Source organism: Sturnus vulgaris, chromosome 30 (genome assembly GCF_052056855.1).
Source record: "Sturnus vulgaris isolate bStuVul1 chromosome 30, bStuVul1.hap1, whole genome shotgun sequence".
In the NCBI taxonomy this organism is placed as follows: Eukaryota; Metazoa; Chordata; class Aves; order Passeriformes; family Sturnidae; genus Sturnus; species Sturnus vulgaris.
Genome location: NC_142272.1, coordinates 5,033,264 through 5,040,929, shown reverse-complemented (window position 1 = coordinate 5,040,929; position 7,666 = coordinate 5,033,264).

Genomic DNA, 7,666 nt, shown 5'->3' with positions numbered 1-7,666 from the left:
GGTTATTCTGGGATGTGGCACTAGGGGTGACTTGTTTATGTTGGGTTATACTGGGTCATACTGGGTTACACTGGTTTATATTGGGATGTGGTCCTGGGGGTGACTGGATTGTAGAGGTTTATACTGGGTTATAGAGGGATATTCTGGATTTTACTGGGCTACCTAATGTGTACTGGGTTATACTGGGAGGGAGCTTGGGGATGCTTGGCACTCCACTGGGAGCAACTTCTGGGGATGCTGGCCTTACTGATTTATACTGGGATGGGGCTTGGGACCTACTGGGAGTGACTTCAGGTTGGTCTGAGCTTACTGGTTTATAGTGGGAGCTGCTGCCATGGGCTCAGGACTCCCAGTGTTTACTGGTTTATACTGGTTCCTTCCCAGTATAAAACTGGGATCCCCAAGACCACACTAGGAGCCCCTAGACTACACTGGGAATAGGTTTGGGTGCATGAGACCTTACTGGTTTATACTGGGAGCTGCTGCCACAGGCCTCAGGAGCTCGGGAGTGGCTCCACATGCTTACTGGTTTATACTGGTGCCTTCCCAGTCCACACCTGGGAACACTGGTAGGCACTTACAGCCAGGCAGGTCCTCAAGGCTGAGCTGGCCTTCACCAGGGCCTTCCTGAGCCGCAGCTTCTCCAAGTTCTTGGCCTGGCAACACTGCCTGGGGCTGCTGATGCCCACCAGGAACTACAGCAAGGGCACTGCCCCCTGGAAGGCTGAAGGAAGGTGAGGGATTCCTCAAAAAATCTCCAACAATTTTACGAGATCCCCAAAATTTTCCAGCCCCTCCCTCACCTAAAGTGCCACTTGGTGTGTTCTGTTGTGTTGAATGGGTAGACCTGGTGTTCCTAAATCCCCATTGACTTCAATGGGCAGACCTGAACTCCTGTATAACTGGGTGTCCCCACTGAGATATTGGGGTTTCCCCTGCTGCCCCCCTGAGATTTTGGGGTGCCCCCTTTGCCCACCCCAGAGCTGGAGCTGCTGCAGAATACCATCTTCACCAACCCCATGCACCAAAGCACCTGGCTGTACCTGCACTGCATCTTCTCCCGTTGTAATTCAGAACTCCCTCCCACCCCTGATGTCCTCACCTGGAGTTTTGGGATACCCCTGAATGTTGGGGTGCCCCCTGATAGCCCCACAACTGCCAAGAGTCATCTGTGTCCATGTCAACTGGGAGGACGGTGGGCATCATCTTCTCCTGGCCTGTCAGTGTGAGTCAGGGCACTTGGGTGCCCCAAAAATTACCTGGATATCCCTGAAAATTATCAGGGTACACCTGGATACTGCCCAAAATCACCTGGATCTTACTCAAAAATCACCTGGGTACACCTTGATATCCCCAAAAATCACCTGGGTATCCCCAGAAATCACCTGGATATACCTGGGTACCCCTTGGACACCTGGATCAACAAAAACTCCTGGGACCTCCCAAAACTAGTGTCTCAAACATCCTCATTGCTTTGACTGGATAGACCTGGCACCCCTAAACACCATTGCCTTTAAAGGGTAGACCTGCTGTCCCTAAATTCCTATTGATTTCAAAGAGTTTGCTCTGGGGTCCTGTTTATCTCCATTTATCTCTACAAATTCCTCCCAGTGGTCCCAATTTTGCAAAGTGCTCCCAGTCATGCCAGTGTCCCCCCCTTAACCCTTCCCAGTGCTCCCAGTTTAAACAGTAACTCTTCCCAATCAAGCCCTATCAATGGGTAGACCTGGTGTCCCTAAATCCCTATTGACTTCAGAAGCGTAGACCTGGTGTCCTTCAATCCCCTTTGACTTCAGTGGGCAGAGCTGATGTCCAACATTTTTGGTGCTAAAAATCACAATTTTGAGTTCAAAATTCCCAGATTTCAGGCTGAAAATGGACATTTTTGGGCCTACCTGGAGGCACAGCTCCAACATGGACCACAGGTGAGGGATCAGGGATTTGGGATAGGCCTCCAGGAATTCATCCAGGACTACTACAGCATCAGCACTGCAATCCTTGAGTGGAAATTCCCAGAATTCAGCCCAAGATTATCCCCAAGTTGACCCAAATTTCCCCATTTTAGGAAGAAATTTCAGAAAAATCCCCAGTGACATTAATGGATAAACCAGGTGTTCCTAAATCCCTACTGACTTTTAATGGGATACACCTGGTGTCCATAAGTCCCTATTGATTTCATTAGTCATGTCTGATGTCAAGAAAATGTGCATTGGGAGATTGATATTACAAGAGATGGGGCAACTGAGAGACGTTGTCAAAGATGGTTTATGGCCTCATGGTGTCAGTCTCATAGAAGGGTGAGACAAAAAGCTGCTACATCCAACACCAAACTATCAGAAGCCTCCTCATTCTTAGTTACAATGCCTTATGTTCGTTTTTGAGCCAATCAAATACTTCTGTGAAGTTTGCCAGCATCCTTTTACACCAATCATTGATTGCTTTCCTTCTCATGGCTTTGCAGTAATGTGTCATTTTTCAACCAATCCTATAACACTTCACAAACCTACATTGATCTATCTTAAACTTCTAATTAACTTTATAACATGTTCTATTGCTAAGCTTTCCAATCTTTTACTATCTTACTTATACTGCTTTGCTTACATAATGCATATTTCTGTTTGCTTAAAACATATTCCTACATAAACTAAAATCTTATATTCTTGTTTTATATCTATTTTACTTTAATGTTCTGATTGTCCAAGATTTCTCCAATGTCTTAGGTCAAACCTTGGATCCATCTCAGTCTCTGAGCCTGTATGCACAAGGCCCTGAGAGCTCTCTGTGCCTGCATTTCCCACACCACCTGTCATCTCTGCCTCCAATTTCCTGCTCTCACTGGAACCTGGGGACACTTTCTCAGTTGTGTCCCTCAGTGAGACCCATGAACAGTATCAGAAATTTTGGAGTTCGATTTTGACTGAATTCTTCAGAGGTTTCCTAGAAAATCACGGTTCTGCCTTGATTTTCCTCTGGTCTGGTCCAGTACATTCAGAAGTTTTTCAACTCCAGTTATGGAGAAATATGACAACGACCTTCTTAGAAACATCCATTCCAATTTTCAGGGGTGTATTTTTATTACTGTTGTCTTTAGAGCACAGGTGATTGCAGCATTCTGTGATTGATATTTGTGAGAAATGGATTTGTAAAGGATTCTCAAAGCCTGACTGAAAGCTCACACAGTCTTGTACATCTGGATGCAAACTCTGAGATAAGGTGTGCTGACTCAGAATGGCCCTGGAATAGAGAAGACATTGCTGAGAGAGAGATTGAACTAGAAACAAGTTTCAAACAACGGCCTTGCAAAAAGCTCAGATATTTTGGAGAATTAGAATTGTTAAATGTGCGTTTTGGCAAGATCATGTGTTGTAAAATAATAGATGATTGGTGTTAGAATTACTTGCACCACTATGCGGCAAAAGCTAATAGGCTAAAAACCATTTATAAAATATTGTAAACAGGAAATAAATTGGCTTCAAATAGAATGGCATTGAGATTTACATCTCTTATGTTTCAACCTTCAAGGAGACTGATAATTGAAAAAGATATTTGAAAAGCCTCTCAGTTGCCCCATCTCTGTAGAGCTGGGATTTTTCAACAGTGCTGAGTCCCTGGACATCAGTCCCTGAGAGGGAGCTGAAGGAAAACTTCTCAGAAGTCAAAATCATATTCAAACTCCACAGTTTCCTGAAGTTTTAATGGATTCCACTGAGGGACACGACTCAGAAAGTGTCCCCAAGTTCCAATGAGAGCAGAACAATGGAGGCACTGATGACAGGTGGGGACAAACAAGGGAAAGGTGTCTGTGATGCTGAGCAAACCTGGATGTGTTTCAGGAATGCCAAGGGCCAAGGGCTGAGCCCCAGCCCCTGGCAAGGCACATCCTGTCCCTCCCTCATTGCTCAGGGCTCTTCCCGGCCCACTGGGCTCTGGCCATGTGCAATGCCAAGGGCAGCACCATGGGGCGGCCCCTGCCAGGCTGCTGAGCAGGGACAAGGAGGCAATGAGGCCCCAGCACAGCAAGGCTCACTTGTCCCCTGCTGGCCTCAGGCCCAGGGCCAGCCTGCATGGCCCAAGTGCTGCAGGAGTTGGCTGTGTCAGGGCCTTTCAGCTGCTGCCCATCCCTGTGCCCTCTGCAGCCCAGGCTGTCCTACGGTGTCCATGCCCTGCGCCTCTGTCCCTGCAGGCTGTCGTCATCCCCCGGCTGCCCCACCTCGCTGGCCCCTTCCTTTGCTGACAGCTCTGCCTCCTGCCTGCCTCTGCCTGGACACACAGAGCCTTGGGCTGCTCCAGATTCCTTCTGGGGGATGTGCTGCACCCAATCCTGCCCTGGGAGAGAAATTCCTTTATCCTTTTTTCAACTCTGGACCACCCCAGCTGCATTTGGCCTTAATTCTTTCTTTCTGTTGCTCTTTTCCTCTATGTCAAAAGGATCCACCATCTCTGAAACTGATCTTCAATCCCTCCCAGGGCTCTCCTCTGCTGTCCTCAGTCTCCACTCCACTGAGCACAGAGCTCCTTTGCCCCTATACAGTGGTCAAGTGCTTGAGTCCATGGGCACCTGGACAAGAGGTACGGTTCTCTTCTGTGGGAAGGATACCACAGAATCCCAAAATTGAAAGATGAAAGGCGTTCACCAGATGCCAAGGTCAGCCAGACCTGTTTGTCTTGGCTGCATTTGTCTGGGAGCAATCCTTCAATAAATGGAATTTTTGAGGCCAAATTCTAATTTTTACCATGGGTACCTGGAAGAGAAGGATAGTTCTTTTCCATAAGAAGGAAAGCACAGCCCCTGTGTTTCAATGCAGCTGAGAGTGGCCCTCAGGAAGCCAAGGGAAGTTAAACTTGTCAGTCCAGGCAGATTTTGTCTCGGTGCTATACTTAGATCGATAGAATTTTGGAGATGAATTCCCAATTTTGGCCTTGGATGCCTGAACTTGAATGATTTTTTTTCTATGGGAAGAAAAGCACAGCCCCAAAGTGTTTCAAAGGCAAATGAGAGGTGGCCCCCAAGAGGCCAAGGCCAGCCAAAGCTGTCTGTCCTGGCAAGTTTCATATGGGAACAATCCTTGGATATACAGAATGTTGGAGGAGGGATCCCAGTTTTGGCCATTTGTGCCTGGAAGTGAAGGACAGTTTTGTTCCATGGGAAGGAAAGCACGGAGCCCCATTGCTCCAGGTCCATTGGAGAAGAAGCTCTCACCATGCCCAGGTCATCTGAACCTCTCAGGCAGCCCCCAGGAGCCCATGCCAGCCAGAGCTGTTCCATGTTCCCTTGGTTCCATGGGGCCCTGCTGTGTCACAAAGGCCTCGTGGTTTCCTTGGGGCTCAGCAGTGCCACAGTGTCCCCTTGGTTCCATGGATCACCACAGCATCCCTGTGGTCCCCGTGGTTCCACAAGCCCTGCAGTGTCACAATGGCCCCTGGCTTCCATGAGCTCACGCAGAGTCACAGTGGTCTCCATGGGAAGGGAAGCACCGAGTCCCAGTGGTTCAGAGACAGATGAGACACAAGCAGCAGAGACCAAGGCCAGCCACATCTGTCTGTCCTGGCAGGTTTGTCTGGGAGTAGCACTTGGATACAGAGAATTTTGAATGTGGAATGCCAATTTTGGCCATTTGTGCCTGGACAAGCAGGACGAGTCTTTTCCATAAAAAGGAAAGCATGGAGCCCCAGTGTTTGGAAGGCAGGTGAGAGCTGGCCCTCAGGAGGTAGAGTCAGCCAGTCTTGAGGGGAATGGCAGCTTTTGTCTGCGAGCAATCCTTGGATATACGGAATTTGGGAGGAGGAATCCCAATTTTGGCCAAGGACACCATGTCAAGATGGATGGGTTTTTCCATATGAAAGAAAAGCAGAAAGTCCAAGTGTTTTGGAAGATGAGAGGTGGCCACCATAAGCGAGGGCAGCCAGACATCTCTCATAGCATCTTGTGTCTTGGAACAATCCTTGGATATACAGAATTTTGGAGCTGGAGTCTTAATATTGGCCATGGGCATCTGGAAATAAAATATGTTTAATTCCATAGGAAGAAAAGCACAAAGGCCCAGTGTTCTGAAGGCAAATGAGAGCTGGTCCCTGGGAGGTCAAGCCAGGCAGATCTATCTTTCCTGGCAGGTTGCATCTGAGTACAATCCTTGGATATATGGAATTTTGGAGGCCAAATCCCAATTCTGGCCGTGGGACCTGGAGGAGAAGGACAGCTCTGTTCTATAGGAAGGAAAGCACAGAGCCCCAGAGCTCCACAGGCAGAGGAGAAGCAGCCCCAGCTGTGCCAAGGTCAGCTGAACCTCTCAGGCAGCCCCTGGGAGGCCAGGCCAGCCAGAGCTCTTCCATGTTCCCTTGGTTCCATGGGGTCCCTCAGAGTCACAAAGGTAACACTTTTGAAACCTGCCATTGACTAGTTCCTAATGCCAGTAAAGATGACTGTAGGGGCTGTTTTAACTTTGTCAAATCACTTGTTGCAGTGCCCAACTTATTCATTAATATTTCTGAATCGATTCCATTTAAGACTCTCAATCCTGCTCCTCATATTCCAGTTAAATCCCTTCGCATTCTGCCCCTGAATTGTACTTGCTTTTGTAACCATGTTGCCCAGCCCTCAAAGGATGTCTTTAGGAAAGAGGAGCAGACTGGCTGAATTTCAGAGATATTAGTTTGCATTAGTCATTCAACACGCTTGAGAGACCACTCAGGGTTAAATAACAGTGGTTGTTGGCCCGTGTTCCTTATTACATAGGGGCCAACTTCATAAATTTTAGGTTCAATCTTAGGTGGTGTGGTCTGGGCTTGGGTACTAACATAGGTTACAGTAGATTCAATTGTTGTAATAGGTATGGCCTTTAATTTAAATTTAAATGAGAGCCCAGTAGTGTCATGGCTCCAAAGGCCACACCCACAGTCTGTACTAATGCAAAATTATACCAACAATCTAATTTACTTAGACCATTGCAAATCTCCAGGTGCTTGTCTGTGGGAGAAGTTGAAACACTAATTTGAATTGTGTTCTGATGGTGAGTCCCACTAATCATTCGGGACCCTATTCTGATTGCTTCTCCTATAGTCTCTTGAAGGGACCACGACCTTTGTATTTGCCATTCCTGCTTTTCTTATACCCGTTTTTTGTGCATGACCAGAGTTGATAGGTTTAAATCTTTTATATCAGAACACTTTCCCATGGATCCAGTGTACTGAATGAAAGCTTGGGACCAAGGCCATTCAGCATTATTCTGTCTAGAGGTGCTTTCCAATTCTTGGATTACACTTATGACTACAAGCAAAACAAACAAAACTCTTCTATTGACTAGATTTCTGCGAGCTAAATTACTGAATATTCCCAACCACAATGTACTCATTTTGCTCGAGTAAATTTTAATTTCATTTCATTGTCACCCAGAGTTACTTTCCAAGGGGCTTCTGGAGCCTTTTTCACTCAAAAATGGTGAATCCAGGCACTCTGTTCCTTGATCATAACTGCAATGAAGGTGGTGAGAAGCACCTGAATGGTCCTTCCCACTGTGGCTACAAAGTTTTTCTGTAAGAGACTTAACATATACATAATCTCCAGGCTGTATGTCATGCACTGGTCCATCCAGCCCTCTGCCCCGAGTTCCAGACACATTTTTCTCAATTTCTCTGAGTTGCTTACTTAAGGCTATTGTATAGGCAGGCA